Source organism: Callorhinus ursinus, unplaced genomic scaffold (assembly GCF_003265705.2).
Source record: "Callorhinus ursinus isolate GAN/ISIS: 27379988/994484 unplaced genomic scaffold, GSC_fseal_2.0 scaffold1, whole genome shotgun sequence".
NCBI lineage: Eukaryota > Metazoa > Chordata > Mammalia > Carnivora > Otariidae > Callorhinus > Callorhinus ursinus.
This window is the reverse complement of record NW_027397063.1, coordinates 32282026-32301431: the sequence shown is the minus strand read 5'-3', so window position 1 is coordinate 32301431 and position 19406 is coordinate 32282026. Positions and strand designations below refer to the sequence as shown.

The 19406-nt window shown below is 36.0% G+C and overlaps 1 protein-coding gene across 5 annotated transcripts in view; it reads right to left on the bottom strand.

Annotated features, from left to right (window-relative positions):
* The window catches only part of CSNK2A2IP (casein kinase 2 subunit alpha' interacting protein), a 119119-nt gene that overhangs the window by 44297 nt on the left and 55416 nt on the right, over positions 1–19406 (bottom strand). The window contains exon 1 of one of the 5 annotated variants that reach the window (XM_073892234.1): positions 15772–15815. The exons of the other annotated variants lie outside the window; for them this stretch is intronic. The gene's annotated coding sequence lies outside the window, so the exon portion shown is untranslated. Of the gene's footprint in view, positions 1–15771; positions 15816–19406 lie in introns of those variants that run through there. 5 annotated transcript variants of the gene reach the window in all.

Here is a 19406-nt window from a genome sequence, read left to right as displayed (position 1 = left end):
TATTGAGAGAGAGAGGGAGAGCCCTGAGAAGCAGAGGAAGAGAGAGAGAGAGAATGTCAAGCAGACTCCATGTTGAGCACAGAGACCACCAACACAGTGCTCCATCTCACAACCCTGAGACCATGACCTGAGCTGAAATCAAGAGTCAGACGCTCAACCGACTGAGCCACCCAGGCACCCCACATGACTTTTTCTTTTAAAAACTCAACTAAAAATCTTTGAACACAATTTCAATAAATCCATTGTTTCCAGTTATATAGAAATTACATAATTTATTTATATAATCCCTAATTGGGTCTCTGTGTTGGTCATTTCTATTTGAATACTCTATTAACTGCCATTTACTATGTGTTTATCATCTTGTTTAATCCTCTTAATTTTACAGTTATTTCATTGAATATCTGCAACTTCACCAAGAGACAGGCATTTAAAATATTTTCTATTCTAAATATAAGGAAACAGAATCCAGAATCTATAATGCTCTGCCTTTAAAAAATCCTACTTTTAAAAATCTCTGTAGATATTTTATGGATATTTCTGATTTTCTTAAGCTATAGTACTCAAAACAAATTTACAAATAGTTTTCTCCATACATTGCACTTTTACTAGAAGATTGAAAGTAACTGTGGCCTTGAACTGTCTTATTATTTATAATTTTAAAATATTTTATTAAATGAGAGACAAAATTTCTACCTTAGTATTGTATTTAGGTTCTTGCCTTTGATTATCAGTGATAAACATTTCATAAATCTACTGGCCATTTGTCTTTATTCCTCTGTTGATAACGTATTTACGTTAACCATTTTTCTTCTAAAAAAGTTATCTTTTCTTATTGATCTTATAATTTTCTTACAAATTAGTTTTATTAGGCATTTGTCATATATGTTGCAAATATTTGTCACTCCTATGTGGGGGGTTTAGGATTATCAATTAATCACATTTCTTATCCCTTATGTAACATATACATAAAAATGTTTTTCATATCAATATTTATTTTGAAAAATGTTAAATCCACTGAGAGTTTTAAAAAAGATCTGAAAACACAGAAAAATCTAAGTGATTGGGGCACCTGGGTGGCTCAGTCATTAAGCGTCTGCCTTTGGCTCAGGTCATGATCCCAGGGTCCTGGGATCGAGCCCCGCATCGGGCTCCCTGCTTGGCAGGAGGCCTGCTTCTCCCTTTCCCACTCCCCCTGCTTGTATTCCCTCTCTCGCTGTGTCTCTCTCTGTCAAATAAATAAATAAAATCTTTAAAAAAAAATCTAAATGATTTACCAGCTGTTAACATTCTGCTATACCTACTTTCTATCTATCCATCTCTCTCTCTCTCTCTCTCTCTCTCTCTCTCTCTCTCTCTTTGCGTGCCCATGCGCGCGCGCGCGCACACACACACACACACACACACACACACGTCTTTTGTCAAACTTTCCAAAGTAGGTTGCAGACATCATTAAATTTCACCCCTAAATATTTCAGCATGTTTCTCCCAAAAAGTGGAACATTTTTTCCTATGAAACCACATCATCATTACCACCCCAAAAAAGTTAAAATAGTGTTATCCAATATCCATACACAAATATTCTCAATTATCTTAAAATATGTTTTCAAAATCCAGTGGTTCATAGCATTTGACTATTATGTCTCTTTAGTTCCCTCAATCTACAAGAACTATATGCTCCTTCCTTGGTCATTTGTGATATTAACTACTCGAATAGTCCAGGCCAGGCAACCTGCAGAACATCCCACTTTCTAGATATATCTAACTGTTTTCCCATCATTAAGTTTAGATTGAACATATCTGACAAGAGCATATCTAGATTAAGCATATTTCCCAATGCATTAGATCATTAGTCAGTGCCTGCTAAATTAAATTAAGGTCACACAAGGCAAATTAGGATTAATACACTATCAGCTTTATTACCCAAAAGATTCCCCAAGAGACGAGATTAAGAAATAATACCTGAAAGTTTTTAAGAAACTACATCTTAAAGGTTCTCATCACAAACAAGAACTGATAACTATTCAACATAATGGACATGTTAGCTAACACTACAATGGTAATCATATTGCAATATATAAGTGTATCAAATCAACATGTTATACACCTTAAAGTTACACAATGTTATATGTTGATTGTATCACAATAAAAAATATTAATTTAAATTAAAGTGTATTTTTTAAAAAGTGTAACTTAGACCAAAAGCCAAAATAGGGATACCTACTTTTCTACCCATTGAAAAGTACCAGTTTACTCCATCCATCCTACCATAGGTGGCTGAAAAATGACAAACCATGTACTCTGATCCCCACCTTCAGCCATATAGATTTCATAAATTTACAACTGAAAAAGCAGATTTGTATACTGGAATTGTGCTAAGCATACTTAAATATTTTCCAATAACTGAAACTTACCACAAAACAGAAATAAAGACAATGTGTTCCTCTAAGGAGAGAGAGATAAAGACCATGTCATAAGATAAGCAAGTATCCTTGATCCAATCATAAACATAAGGTGAGTCTTTTCCTCTAGGAGAGAAATAAATGTCCAGAAGGATGATCTGAATGCCATCCAATTCTAGGGAATGAGCAAGAGAAGTTCCCCCTTAGAGAAGGTAAGAAGAACTGACTCCACAACATAATGAACTGTTGCTCTTTAATTTTATTCACAATGGATTCTTAAAGGAAACACACACAGAAATCCACAGGTTATCCATTCTATACAGTCAAAGTGATCAATATACTATTTATGATTTCCTTTTTCTTAATTCTGATAAAACAATTACTCATCCAAAGATAAAATGAATATTTGTCATCTAATTGTTAATGACTAATTTTTTCATACCAAATTCTTTATTTCAAGTTTATTTTTATATGCAGGACAGATTATAACTACCCTTTCTCTTGGGGTATTCTAACAGTGTTGTCAAATAGAAATGTATGCAAGTCACACATATAAGCTCAAACTTTCTAATCACCACACTAAAAATTTAAAGAGGAACTTGTTAAAATGATTTTAATAATGAAGCAACAGAAAAAGAAATCAGAAATTGATCCCATTTGCAACTGCACCCAATAAAATAAGATACTTAGGAATAAACCTAACTAAAGAAGTAAAAGATCTGTACTCTGAAAACTACAGAACACTTACGAAAGAAACTGAAGAGGACACAAAGAAATTGAAAAGCATTCCGTGTTCATGGACTGGAAGAACAAACATTGTTAAAACGTCTACACTACCTGGGGCACCTGGGTGGCTCAGTAGGTTAAGCCTCCAAGTCTTGATTTCGGCTCAGGTCAAGATCTAGGGCTGGTCAGATAGAGCCCCAAGTCAGGCTCCATGCTCAGCATGGAGTCTGCTTCTCTCCTTCTCCCTCTCCCTCTGCCCCTCCCCCACCCTGCTGTCTCATTCCCTCTCTCTCTCTTTCTCTAAAATGAATAAATACATCTTTAAAAGAAAAGTCTATACTACCCAAAGCAATCCACATAATTAATGCAACCCCTATCAAAATACCACCATACCACCAGCATTTTTCACAGAGCTAGAACAAAAATCCTAAAATTTGTGTGGAACCATAAAAGACTCTGAATAGCCAAAGAAATTCTGAAGAAGAAAAACAAAACTGGAAGTATCACAATTCCAGATTTCAAACTATATTACAAAGCTATAGTCATTAAGACTACATGGTACTAGCACAAAAACAGACACATAAATCAATGAAACAGAATACAGAACCCAGAAATGGACCCTCAACTCTATGATCAACTAATCTTCAACAAAGCAGGAAGGAATACCCAATGGAAAAAAGACAGTCTCTTCAACAAATGGCATTGGGAAAACTGGACAGCAACATTCAGAAGAGTGAAACTGGACCACTTTCTTATACCATACACAAAAATAAACTCAAAATAGATGAAAGACCTAAATGTGAGACAGGAAACCATCAAAATCCTAGAGAACAACACAGGCAAAAACCTCTTTGACCTCAGCCATAGCAACTTCTTACTAGACACATCACCAAAGGCAAAGGAAACAAAAGCAAAAATAAATTTCATCAAGATAAAAAGCTTCTGCACAAAGAAGAAAACAATCAACAAAATTAAAAGGCAGCCTATGGAATGGGAAAAGATATTTGCAAATGATATACCTGATAAAGGGCTAGTCTCCAAAATCTATAAAGAACTTATCAAACTCAACACCCAAAAAACAAATAATCCAGTTAAGAACGGGGTGTCTGGGTGGCTCAGTCAGTTAAGCAACTGCCCTCGGTTCAGGACATGATCCCAGGGTCCTGGGATTGAGTCCGGCATCGGGCTCCTTGTTCAGAGGGGAGCCTACTTCTCCCTCTGCCTGTTGGTCCCCCTGCTTGTGCTCTCTCTCTCTGACAAATAAATAAATAAAATCTTTAAAAAAGAAAAGAAAGAAATGGGCAGAAGACATGAATAGACACTTTTCCAAAGAAGACATCCAGTTGACTAACAAACACACGAAAAGAGGCTCAACATCACTCATCAACAGGGAAATACAAATCAAAACCACAGTGAGATATCACCTCACTCCTGTCAGAATGGCTAAAATTAACAACACAAGAAACAACAGGTTGGCCAAGATGTGGAGAAAGGGGAACCCTCTTTCACTGTTGGTGGGAATGCAACCTGGGGCAGCCACTCTGGGGAGAACAGTATGGAGGTTCCTCAAAAAGTTAAAAATAGAACTACCCTACCATCCAGCAATTGCACTACTAGGTATTTACCCAAAGGATACAAAAATACAGATTTGAAGGGGTAAGGCACCCCTATGTTTATAATAGCATTATCAACAATAGTGAAACTACACAGAGAGTCCAAATGTCCATCTACTGATGAATGGATAAAGAAGATGTTGTATATGTATGCATTGAAATATTACTCAGCCATCAGAAAATGAAATCTTGCCATTTGCAATGATGTGGATAGAGCTAGAGTATATTATGCTAAGTGAAATAAGTCAGTTAGAGAAAAGCAAATACCATATGATCTCACTCATATGTGGAATTTAAGAAAGAAAACAGATGAACATATGGAAAAAGGTGGGGGGGAGGAGAGAGGGAAACAAACAATAAGAGACTCTTTTTTTTTTTTAAAGAACAATTTGGATATTATGTATTCTTTTTTTTTAAGTTTTTTTTTATTTATTTGAGAGAGAGAGAATGAGAGATAGAGAGCACGAGAGGGAAGAGGGTCAGAGGGAGAAGCAGACTCCCTGCTGAGCAGGGAGCCCGATGTGGGACTCGATCCCGGGACTCCAGGATCATGACCTGAGCTGAAGGCAGTCGCTTAACCAACTGAGCCACCCAGGCACCCCAATAAGAGACTCTTAACAAAAGAGAACAAACTGAGGATTGATAGAGGGAAGTAGGTGGGGGATGGGCTAGATGAGTGATGGGTATTAAGGAGGGCACTTGTTGTGATGAGCACTGGGTGTTGTATGTGAGTAATGAATCACTGAATTCTACTCCAGAAACCAATATTGCACTGTATGTTAACTAAAATTTAAATTAAAAAATAAATACATTAAAATTAAAATAATAATATACTTTATTTAACCCAATCTTTCTAAAATATGGTCAGATCACCTGGGTGACATAGTTGCTTAAGCATCTAACTCTTGGTTCCGACTCAGGTCATGATCTCAAGGTCAAGAGATCAAGCCCTACTTCAGACTTCATGCTCAGCACAGTCTGCTTATGACTCTCTTTCCCTCTCCCTCTGTCCCTCCTCCCCCCAAATAAATAAACTGTTAAAATGAATAAAATAAAATAACAAAATATGGTCATTTCAACATTTAACTGATTTGAAATAAATTTTTAACAAAATATTTTACATTCTTTTTTCATGCTGTTAAAGTACCCAGAGTAGGCCCAACATGGAGCTGCTCATGCTAAGCTCCTCATCAGCAAATTAAAATTTAACAAAATTTCTATGATTAGCTCTCGGAAAAGGAAGGCCTAAGTCAACCAGCCAGCACGTGCTCACTCAACACAAATTACCTGACTAACTTCAAGACTTCCCTTTGCCCCAAATAAGTACATGCCCAGTATAACTTCCTCGTTTCTGGCTTACTTCGGTCTCTAAAACCCTCTCAGTTTGTTCAGGTCTTTGAAGCGCCTCTCTTTTCTAGAAATGCTTCCCAATTCATAAATCACTAAATAAAAGCCAACTAGATCTGAAATTTTCTTTTAATAAGACCAAATATTTGAAATCTGGAATGTATTATACACTCACAAAACATCTCTTTCCAGACACTATATATCCATCAGCAATATTTAGTACTTAGATTTAATAAAATACGGTTGAAAAAGAAGATTCACATACCCAAGTTTTCCAAACAAAATAATATTTCACTAAGTGAATCAAATATCAATTTTGATATTAGAATTAAATTAATTAAAATCAAATAAAATTAAAAATTCAGTTTATTAATCACACAATCCACATTTCAAGTTCTTAATAGTTACATGGGCTTAGATGCAAACAAGGCAGTCTAGAGAAGCCATATCTGCTTAGTGGCTGGGTAGAGAGTCAACTTAATGAATCTCTTTAGTTTATTGCTTACAATAAACTTAGCTTAATAAAACTCATAGGAGGCTGATAAAAACTTAATCATTTAGGGGAAACAAGGTAGACATCATGATGATAGATGATAGATAGATGATAGATAGATGACAGATAGATGATAGATGATAGATAGACAGATAGATAGATAGATAAACAGACAGACTAAAATGTGTGGTAAATTTCATGTCACTTGTAGACCTTACAAAATATCTGGAATTAGAGAAAGCAAGATGGCTTACTTTTGCTTCAAAGCTAGGAGAAAGTTGAGATTTGTTCTAAGCCCCACACAAAAAACAAACAAAAAAACACAACTACACCTTAAAACACATTTTAAATCTGACCTCATTCTTTGGTTTTCCTAATTAGTTTTAATAAAAAGAAAATTTTCATCCTAATTATGATAAAAAGTTATCTTTCTCATTCATTTAAAAATGAGCAATAAATATAAATATAAAATATAAATATATTTGATTACATATATAAGGAAATTTGCAGTAAATAATTTAAGGTAACAAAAACCTGTTTTCTAATACTATATCACAAACATTTATAATTTTAAAAACTAATATGTCTTGTTTAATCAGCAGTTAAAATGGAAAATAGCTTTGGGGCACCTGGGTGGCCCTGTCGTTAAGCGTCTGCCTTTGGCTCAGGTCATGATCCTGGGGTCCTGGGACTGAGCCCCACATCGGGCTCCCTGCTCCGCGAGAAGCCTGCTTCTCCCTCTCCCGCTCCCCCTGCTTGTGTTCCCTCTCTCACTGTGTCTCTCTCTCAGATAAATAAATAAAAAATCTTTTTAAAAAATGGAAAATAGCTTTTTTTTAAGACAACATGAACATGAACATTTTACTCCACTGCTATTTGTTTTGCTCCATCTCTCTGAACACAACAGAAGTATTTTATATATGAGTAATCTTGGGCATCAAAGTCAAGTGTTTATCACCAAAATTCATACAATAAGCCACCACTTGCTAAGAACTCACTGTGAATTTGACTTCTTGTCCATGAAACCAAGAAGTAATCAAATGGTAGCATTTGACAATAATTAAATTCATACTTAGATTTCACATCCCCCAATGGAGATGGGAGACTAGAAATCAGAATAAAATGAGTAAACTTATAGGAAACAATTTATATTTAACCAGAAAAGACAAGTTTCAGAGGTAATAACCAATATCTATAATCTCATGAAAAATCTTTTTGAAGACTGAACAGCGGTCAATTAAATCGCCAAAAAAGACAAGTTCTTTAAAGGAGTTTAGTGGCAGGAGAGTTTCATGAATGGTCCAATGGTTCACACTGCAACAAATCAAAGAAGGAAGGCTTGGGCTTCAGCAACTAGAGATCATTATAAATGTCAGATTCCTGGTGATCTCAAGTATGGGTCTGATTTTCAAATACCTCCATTGATTTCTGCATGTGCTGCAAAGGAACAGACCATTTTCATTTATAGGCGTAATTCACTATAAAAGAAAACCCTCCCAATTTTGGAAATATGTGGGGGTGGGTCATCTTCAGGATATTCTAAATTTTGCAATCTGACTAAAGTTACTGCCCAAGTGCAGTTTTCATGATTCCATTTACAGAACCTTTTTTTATTTGTTTGGAGATCAGTGAACTACATTTTTCCATGAAATAAAATGAACACCCGTATGTTTTGGCTCATTTTGTGGCAAAATTTGGATTCTTTCTCAAGAAGACTTCGGAGTTTGATTTATTGACTTAGTCCAGATAGGATTTAACTACTCTTGGGTGAAAGGCTTCTTGTGACACACAATAGTCCTAATTCAGGCTGAGATAATGGCCCTAAGACAGCTAAAAATACATCACCCTGATGCATTTGTTATGAAAGTTGGATATTATCAGCGCTTGTATAACTGTTCCTGTAGTAAAGGATGACTTGAATTTTTATTGTTTCATTTTATAGGTGACCAATAAAATGAATAATATACATCCCATTATACAATTAAAGACAAGACCACTGACTTTACTAGAAAATAGAACAAAAATAGAAATATGAACAAAGAGCCCAAAGGAAACAAAACAAAATGATCCTGTAACTAAATAACTTGCTCCTTAAATTATATTCAGCTTATGTATAGCATCATGCATGTGTGCTACAATTTGTCCTAAGAATAATTTTTATCACTTCATTCTGCTACATAAGCTAGTTTTTTTTTCTATTTGCCTCACTGTAGTGTAAGTGCCTGACAGTTTTGATTATAAGTACTTGACATTAAACTGTTGATTGCCAAGAGTTCTACTTCAAAGTCATCCACCTCAAATAAACATACTGCCAGCTACACAATGAGATAAAGAGCCAGGCGGCCCCACTTATGAAGTTCCCCTTTTAGAAAGCTTTGGGTGACCTAGATACCTGCCTGCTAGAGTGACACTTGCTTTTCATTTCAGATGCCTTAATTCCTGCTATTATGTTTTAAATTCACCAATGAAGAGTAAACCCAAAAAACCCCAGGAACCCTTCCCTTGACCACAATAAAGACAGAACTCCAGATCCTTGAGCTTGATCTCTCTCTCTCTCTCTCTCTCTCTCTGTACCTGACACCTTGCTGTGAGGCCATGAACATGCCATGTACCCTGCAGGATTTCTGAGTAATAAACCTTGTTTTATCAAAGTTCTCTGATGGTTGGTGCTGAAGCGTGTCTTGCAGTAAGGAGAATCACAAGAACCAGTCCAACCACACCACTGACTCTGGTCAGAGAAACGTCAGTGGGGCTCACCACAAATCATAAGGGCCCAGGATAGTGCCCCGGGCATTCCTAGCCAATAGTATCACTATTTTCTTTTTCTTTTCAAAGTTTTGTTTAAATTCTAGTTAGTTAATATATAGTGTAATATTGGTTTCAGGAGTAGAATTTAGTGATTCATCACTTACATATAACACCCAGTACTCATCACAAGAAGTGTTGTCACTATTGATAGGCTGAGACCAACACAAAACACTCACTTTCTAAAATTTGGTATTGAGAGCATTTAGAAAATACATTCTAATGTTTTGACTAAAGTTTTCATTTGTACCCGGTCACCTAGACATTTTTCCCCCAATTCCTGAAATGAGAGAAAGAAATCATTTTCATTTGTAATAGAGACAACTGATTTAGCAGGGAACAACACGTTGCTTTAGCCAATCCTGATTCTGGGTAACTAATCTGCATAGCTAGTTAATTTCTAGAAGCAGCCTCTTCTGATTTCTCAGAAAATGAGGGGAAGCCTGGATTGGAAGAGAAAGAACAGGAGGGAAAAAGAGGAAAATACAGAAATAGAGTGGATAACTGCTCAGGCATGGCTAATCAGAAAGGACACTCCATGCATATTATGGACCCATTGTGATAATAAAATTGGAATAAAATTGCCTACCCAAACCTCTTGAGACACTGTGCCTCTTTAATTTTTAAAGTTATGAAGACACTTGACACAGAAGGGGATCAATTATCATGAGTTTGCGTGCAAATACTTACTTAAGCAAGGCAGTGGGTCAGAGTCAGTAGGAAAATTGCAGGCTTACAGCCACGTAATGGCAACTAATTACACTATTCCAGGGCCCCTTTCCAATGGTCTCAGTTGGCAGTAATGATCATGGCTGATTTATTCTGAATCACTTTCAGGGGTCTGAAGTTATGATAAATTTATATATTTGCTAATGAAAACTTGTTCTGATAATGAATCCACCAAAACAATAAAACAAAAAAGGAATCCTCCTGTTAACTTGGTAGGTGCTCAAATCTTTGAGGGGAACAGTTTGGCATATTTTAATGATGGAATAGAAGCCTCTGATACAGTATATTGGCAGCTCCTAGTTCACAGGAAACCCTCTTACATTGGGCAACCTTGAACATATACATTTTGGGAGATAAGAATTTAGACTGTCGCCCTGTATGGAACATTAATAGAGTGTTTTATTTCATATAAAATAAAGTGGATAAGGTGCTTTTCTTTGTGGTAATAATAGTTTTAAGGGCCTGTTCAGGCACTGACTTGGTTCCAGATTATCAAGGTAAATTCAAATTTTTGTTATTCTATAAGATTAATCAGCTGATTGAGGTAGAAAAGTCTTAACACTTCTTTTTTGTTCCATCTCCACAAAATCTTGAGAGATTACCATTCCATAAGGCCAAGTCCGAGGGGGGAGAAAAGAAAAAAAAAACAACAAATTGGTCTGATAGACAAGAAAACTGAACTTTATTACTGAGTTCCATTAAATGAGCAGTCCGACTTGCTGTGAACAATAAAAATAAGCAACCTCCATGTATTGTCTTTATTTCTTTAAGGAAAAACTTAATCTCTCTAACCCCATTGTCTATGTGAAAACTATCTAAGTAGACACGACTTTTTTTCTATTTCTTATCTCTTAACAATGTGCCCATTAAGAAGTGAATTTAGTACTGGTGAATAAATTGCTTTTTCTTTCTGTTCTACTGAATGTACTGCTTTAATGTATATTTAAAAATTAATACATTACATATAAAAGTAAATCCATTCCATGGTATTTCTCTGAATCTCTTCCAAAGGGTATCACCTTTACAGTAAATAATCTTTGCTTATGAAAAAAAAAAAGCTCTAAGCCATTAAAAAAATATATATATATGTTCTCAGCCTGCAGAGCCACCTGTGTCACCCGCACTGTGGGAGGGCATGATATGCTGATCTCCACCAGATGCGGTGACCATGTCACCAAAAACGAGAAAAGATTATTGTAAATACTACATAGACCACCAAGAAGCTGATCAAATTTTAATGTCACTTTGCTAGCTTGAATCTAGTAGCAGAATCTTGTTCTGTTTCAATCCTTAAAAACATAAAATATACATATTCACATGTTTAGCATAATAAACATTCCATGAAATGCATAAGTGTGCATTCAGAATCTCCCTTCCTTCTCCTAACTTTTCTAAAGTTTCGCTTTATTTCTTCCTGAAACTTATAATCTATTTGAATTAGAAGAAGAATGTTGGCACAACGCTGGGAAATACCTGGCTCAGCACTGAGTAAACGGTTCCACACTGGAGTCCTGGAATCCACACAGTGTGAGGAAGCAGGACTGAAAAGCTACCCCCCTCTGTTGATACATGGGTCAATAGGGTTAGGAGATGTAGTGGTTTTTCTTTCTTCCATTCTTTTTGTGGTCTGCTTGGGGGTGGGAGGCTATTAGCAGTGGAGAAGGAACTAACAGCATTACATGCTACAAAAAGCAATTGCCTGAGCAATTTTCCTAAGCCAGAGCCAAGGCAAAGCAAATGTAAAACTCCTGCTCGCTTCTCTGTCAGCCACATGAGAGTGGAGCTGCACGGTGATCTCCACAGGGCAAATTCCGTGACAGAAACTGAATTCTGTGGCCAATTGCATGGCGGCATGGGTCTGTCTCAAGTATGGAATTTAAATATTGTACACTATGTACAGTTTTTTTTCTTTTCTGGGGCTATCAAAGTAAAAACTTTAATAACACAGGTGTACTTGCTTGACTTCTTTGGAAGAAAATACCTTCCAGCTAAAAAAAAAAATACATAATACAAATGTTATTTGGAAATATTTCTATCATATTATGATTTGGTATTTTAATATCAAGTCCAATGAAACAGTGGCCAAAATTCCATCTTAAAATTGTTCAATCTTCTATCCAAAGCTAAATATGGATAAAATATTCCTTGAGATCTGACCATTCAATGTAGAGTGTCTCTTTGCCCCTTTTAGAATATCACATATTTCAAAAAACTATCTCTTCACGTCTAAAGAGATAACAGGCAAATGAAATGGAAAAGTTCAACTGCCAGCTAAATCTTCTATAGATAAATTTTAAAGAAACTGTTCTTCCCATATCCCATGCCCGAAAATATAAATTGTACTCATCCAATCTGAAGGTTCAAAGTACATATAATCAACGTGCATTAAATAAATAACTGCCTGCACTTAACTTTCTTCTTTTGCTTCTAGTTTTGGATAGAATTATACTGTTTAAATTTCAAATTCAAAGCTACGTAGTTATGAAAGCTATTTATTTTTTGTTTTTATATTGGTATTTTTATATCTTGAACCCATTTAGGCTTATTTTCTTCTTTTTAAATTTTTACATATAAAAAGTGATGATATTTTCATAAAGAAAAGTCTTCATATAAAGTCACAATAAAGCAAGGGCCAGAGTTAAGCCATCGATGAGACTGAAAAATTATATATTGCTTATTTTATGAAATTGTAGAATCGTAAAACCAGAAGATAATCTTAGAGATCATCTAATATAACTCTCCTCATTTTCTAGAAGAAAAAGAAAAAAATAATAAAAAAGTAAGGTTCAGAGGAAATAAATGTTTTGCTTATGACCACATGGCTAGTAGATGGCAAGGATGATACCAGACTACTTCATTCTTGAAATATTTTTAATCTACAAGCTCTTTAATAGAATAAAGATTAAAACAGGCAATTATAAGATATAGATAGATAGATGATAGATAGATTGATTGATAGGTAGATGATAGGTGATAGACAGATAGATAGATAGATAGATAGATAGATAGATAGATAGATAGATAAATGGGTGTTTAGGACCAACTAAACCAGGAAAGTGTGAAATAAAGGAAAAGTGCCTTAAAATGGCTGGTTTGGTCAGGGTCCCAACAGAAAACAGATGACACACTCAAACTGGGGTAGTTGTATAATACACGAAGTATTTACCAAGGTGTGGGTGGGCAGGGTATAAAGAAATCATAAAAGATATGGCCAGAGTCCAGGCTAGAAAATCTGAACCATTACTCTTCCTAGACCAAAACTGAGGAAGGGAGTATGGTTTCGGGAAGCCAAAGCAAGAGTCCTCCAGGGAGGACTGCTAGGGTGGGAGCTCTGACCTGCGGCCAAGGGACAGAGCCGACGGGAAGGGATTCCGCAGGGGAAAGCAGAGGACTGAACGCATTGAGCTTTCTTCTCGCCACCCTCTGATCTCTTGCAGCAGTCTCCTTGCAGTAAGCTACTAGAGGACAAGAGGGCCTCTCGTTATATTATCCGTGTAGGTCAGTCTCCCTAGACAGCGAGCAGAGTAGGAAGGGCAAAGTGAGGGTCTAAAAAAGTAAATGAAGGCATGCAGGTAAAAATGCGAACAAAGGAAGAAATGGCGGGCAGATAAAGAGCTAAAAGAAAAAAAGATCAATTTTAAAATTAGGAGCAAAAAAGTACTCAAGCAAGGGCAGAACAGTGTAGAATGAGAAAGTTGTACGGGATCATTTATGGATGGTAAATTCCGGTTTCTGGAGGAGAGGAAAGGAAGTGTAAATGGAGAGGAGGAGGGAAAGTTGAGGTCAAGAGAGAAAAGACTGAGGGTACAATGGGTATAAACATATAAAAGTTTAACGAAAAAAAATCCTTTTTTCACGTAAGCCTGTTCCAGTTGGGCCTGGGCTAGAGAGAAGTTTCTATTGGACTGCCCTGCTTTAACCGTTATGCAATGTTAAAAATGCAAGCTTCATGTGAACATTGAGAATTTCCAAATTACCTCAGTCTATGAAATTTGTTCACTCTATCTGAAATCCTTTTCTTCTCCTTGCTTGCATAAAAGACTCCTGCAGCATGTCACTTAGTATTAACTTATCTTTCTTTTTGTTTTTTTTTTTTAAAGATTTTACTTATTTGAGAGAGAGAGAAAGTGCCCGCGTGCATGCTGAAGGTAGGGGAGCAGCAAAAAAGGTGAGGGAGGAATCTCAAGCAGACTCTGCACTGAGCAGAGCGCCCGGGGCTCCATCTCACGACCCTGAGATCATGACCTGAGCCGAAACCAAGAGTCAGATGCTTAACCGACTGAGTCACCCAGGCGCCCCAACTTACCTAACTTTCTGAGCATTCCTCTGTATGCCTGTGCTGCCTCCATGCACTACCAGCCAGCCCCACACCCTTCCTGAATAGTCATCCATGTGCATCTCCCCCAGACTACCTTTTACAGATGCTATGCACATACTAAACCTATCCCTGGTCTACCATTTTCCTTCTGATATTGTTGTCTTGCTTCTGGTTATTTAGGATTTGATTTCTTCCACGGGTACCCTCAAGCTATATAGAAAACAAAGAAGAAAAATACACCAACTGTGTGGGACTTATCTCCCAATATTATCAAGAAAGAATAGAACTTGCTTCCCTTTGATGGAAGTTTCCATGTGTTTCTTGACCCCAACCACATATCCATAGCTCTTCTTTTCCTTTCACCAGCAAACAGCATTTCCCACTTTTTTCCAGATTTCTTTGCCACAGGATAGACTTTCTTTGCTAAGACATTTACCAAACTTAAAATGAAATACTTTGTGCTTATAATTTAATTTAGGATTATGCTGTCAGTGACCTAGAGTTTTTATTTTCTTTGAGATTTCATGGGCCCCTATAAGCCTTAGTTCCTGCATCTATAAAGGTAAATAATAATAGCTTCTTCCTTATAAGTTGTTAAAATGGTATGAGATAATCCATGTAAAGTGCTGATTACAGCACTGCAAATAATAAAAGCTCTTTAAATGTTAACTATTATTATTATTATTGCTCTCTAAATGGCTGTCCATAATGGGCCAATGATTTATTGTGAAGAATGGTAATGAAGCAAGCTAAGGGGTCAACTTTCTCTCCCAAGAATGAAGAGGAAAAGAACAATGCCGCCCCCATTAGAATCCCTTGGTATCAATGATTAAGATCATCTCTAATGACAAGCTAGTCTTCTTCTCAGAAATGGCACATATTTATCTCCATCAATCAGATTAGCCAGTCCAGAATAAAGTTACATTTTTTTCATGGTGACCTTATTTTTCCAGAGCTTGTGTTTAATGAATCATATGTGGGGCAGTCAATTTAATCTTGAAAAAAAAACTAATAGAAATATTGCTGGGTATAGTTCCAGACATATTTTGAAAATCTCTGAGAAAGAACTTTGTAAATGGATCATCAAATATATGATAGTACTAGAGAGACCCTTGTGCTATAAGAACACAGTCTAAGGAAGAATATAGGCCAGCTGCCTGAAATGAAAAATATGATCTGAGACTGAAATAGAATTAATGGAACCACATAAAACAACCCAAATTAAAACCACTACCAGATTATTCATGAGATGATGAGTATATATGGTGAAATAAAATATGATCCTTTATTTTTCAATTATTTGAAAATACAGAAAGTACAAAAAAGTAATCTAACAAATACCTTGTTCCCACTCTCAGATTAAACAAACATGCTTTCACATTTTCTTCGAGTAACTGTGGAAAGACATAAAATAGTGAAGTTTTGATCAAAGTCCTTTTTTTGTAGCCTAATTCAATCTATTCTGTGCCATCCCCACTGGATCCTGGACAAACTGAAATGTATCCTTTCGTCCAAGTTTTTATACTTTTCACATACAAATATATGATATGTTGTGAATGTCTACATACAACATATATTATTCTTATGTGTTTCAAATTTTTAATAACAGGCATCGTATTGTATGAGTTCTTAAGAGTTTGCCTTTTTCTTTCAATATTCTTCTCTTTATTTTCTTTATTTATTGTGACTGCTGAATGTAAAATTATCCACTTCTAATAATGGATATTTAGGGGTTTTTTCTAGTTTTTTTTCTACAAACAACAATGTCGCATTGAATACCCTTGTGCATATTTTCTTCTGCACATATGCAACAGTTTTTCTGAAGTAAATACAGCACTTAGAAGTGGAACGCTGGATCCTGATCAACTTAACCAGATATTGCCAAATCATTCTCAAAACTTGCTGTATCAATTTATACAACCACTACCAATATATAAGGGTCCTCTTGATTCCATAACCTCACCAGCACATGATATTGCCAAAATGTCTTAAATGTTTATTGTTCTGGTGAATGTGAAATCTAATAACATTATCTAGATTTTATTTAAAAGCCAAAATTAAAACTAATTTTAAAGTGAATACCTTTTAAGCAGCCAATTCCTGAGTTATAGATTTGAAGTATCTTACTAAATGTCCACTTAACCTGTTTTGTGCCTCTGTGGACTGTTACCATGTGTGGTGTTACAATGAATTGCCCAAAGAAGAAATGAAACAGCAGATCCCCTTTCTTTCCAAAGCAGAGAAAAGGGTTTGTTCCATCCCATTTTCCTCAGGCCCAAAATAACACAGACCCTTAAAGAAGAGCTCACTTAACTATAAATCAGGTCTTTTAAAGTTAATTTATACTTTTGTAAATAGGAACGTTCTTAGAAATCCTGTTTTCTTCTCCTTCCTCTCCTCCTTGTCCCTCACCTTCTCCTCCTGTTTCCTTAAGAAAAGCCCATTTAAATATACTCAGCTATAAAGTTGCACTGGTTAGCCACTTCTTAAACGAGGCATAGATTACAACTTCCCACAGAGATTTTGCATTTGAGTCTTTTCATTAATACAGCCAGCAGGATTTGAGGATTTCATTAACTCATTAGGAGTTTGACAATTCTAATAAACTCATCTTTCTTCTATAAGGCTAACTTTACCCAGTAGTTAATGTGTCCATGATAGCAATGTTAAAATCTGTTCTCAATAAAATTTTCTGCAAAAAGTATCTTTGTTCCTAAAGTTAGTCCCTAGAAGATACTCATTTTTTTTAATTAAATGAAACTTTCTGCAAGATGCCATAAAACTACATAAACTCAGGACTATTAACAAAAGGATTACTATTTCATTGTTACTGTTGATATTCAAGGAATCATGTAGGTTGTATATGCACATGGTAATGTTTTTATTTAAATAATGACAGTTTGCTGGAGTCAATCTTTTTTTTTTAAAGGTTTTATTTATTCATTTGCAAGAGAGACAAAGAGAGAGCAAGCAGGGGGAGAGGCAGAGGGAGAGGGAGAAGCAGACTCCCCACTGAGCAGGGAGCCCGATGCGGGACTCGATCCCAGGACCCTGGGATCTTGACCTGAGCCGAAGGCAGATGCTTAACCACTGAGCCACCCAGGCACCCTGGAGTCAATCTTATTTTAAAATTATAAAAAAGAATTTAATCTCTTGTGAAATACTCAGAATATAGTTCTTTAAATATGCATACTATATTATTAATTTTATAAGAATGTTTTGACTTTTATGATTTGTTTTAATGATTTATTAAAATGCAAAGTATTTATACTATATACTTTCTCCTTTAAATTTTTTTTAAAGATTTTATTTACTTATTTGTCAGAGAGAGAGAGAGCACGAGCAGGGGGAGCGGCAGGCAGAGGCAGAAGCAGGTTCCCCGGCTGAGCAAGGAGCCTGATGCAGGACCATGGGATCATGACCTGAGCTGAAGGCAGATGCTTAACCGACTGAGCCACCCAGGCATCCCTCCTTTAAACTTATACACTGCTCAAGAATTTTTGATAACTTCCTATTCTAATTTCACCAAATGAAAAATAATCAAATAAATAAATAAAACTGTTTTGCCTAAGTTTCAAGGCCCTCAATAATTTAACTCAACCCATTTGTACTGATTCATCTCTTGTTATTGCTCTATATACACTCACATCTCAGCCAAATTTCTTACCAACTTCTTATCTTTGTTCATCAAAAACATTTGATATTTTTCCCCTCTGTATCATTGACCTACTGTAACCTTTACATAAACACTCTTACATTAGTTTCCTATTGCTGATACAAAAATTACCACAAATTTAGCACTTAGAACAATATGAATTTCTCATCTTCCAGTTCCATAGGTTAGAAGTCCAACACTGGTCTCACTGGGCTAAAATCTAGATGTTATTGGGCTGTGTTACTTTTCCAGTTTTTAAAAGTCACCCATATTCCTTGGTCTCCTCCTGTCATGTTCAAAGCCAGCAACATTACATTTTTCTGACCATTTTTCCATTGTCATATCTCCCCCTTTCTTACCATCCTAAGGTAGTGTCTCCAATTTTAAGTACCCATGTAATCAGATTGAGTTCACCTGAATAATCCAGAACAATCACCTCATCTCAAGGTCCTTAGCTTAATCACAACTGCAAAGTCCCTTTTGCTATGTACGATGACACATTCATGGGTTCCAATATTAGTACACAGAAATCTTTGGGAACCATCATTCTGCCTGTCACATTTTTCCTCTATTCCAGCCACCTAAGAGTTTACCTCTTTACCCTTAAAATTAAAGCATGCAGTGAGTGGTTCAGACTGAAAAAGTACACTCAATCCAACTTCCCATTTTACAAGAAAGTCCAAGAGTCTCACTGCAGCCAAATGACAGATTTTTAGCAAGTGTTTGTTAAGTGCTATATGAAGTAACTTGCCTTTCTAGATCTAGCTCAGATAATAACATTTTTTGAAGCATCACTTAATTATGTCAGCTTAAATGAATTTCTCACCCAGAGTTTCTCTAGCATGTATTATCTGGCCACTAATTTGCAATCTATCATTTATTTTATGCAAGGACAAATATTACTTTTCTACTCTCAGATATGTATTTATTATGTTTCATTTATATTTCTATTATTTGACCATGTTTTATACTTTTCCCTTTATTTCATTTTCCGATCATTCATTCCATTGTGCATTCTCCATATTTTATGTGCCACATTTTACTAGCCTGGGTCAGTTCTGTGCCTAAAGGCAAGATCTGCTCCTTGGTTTATTTTCCTTCTCCACTCACTTTTATGATTCTCCTTGCCAGAAGACACACTAGGGCATGGAGAAAGCACAGGGGCGGATTTTCCATTCTTTCTCTACTTTTCCAGCATTTCTGACAGTAACAGGTGTGGAAACTCAGGTTGGATTAGCACCCTGGGCCTAGCTGTCTTGAATTTATGAAGAAGTATGAAGCCCCACATCAGTCTTAGGCTTATGTGTCATCTGTTATTATT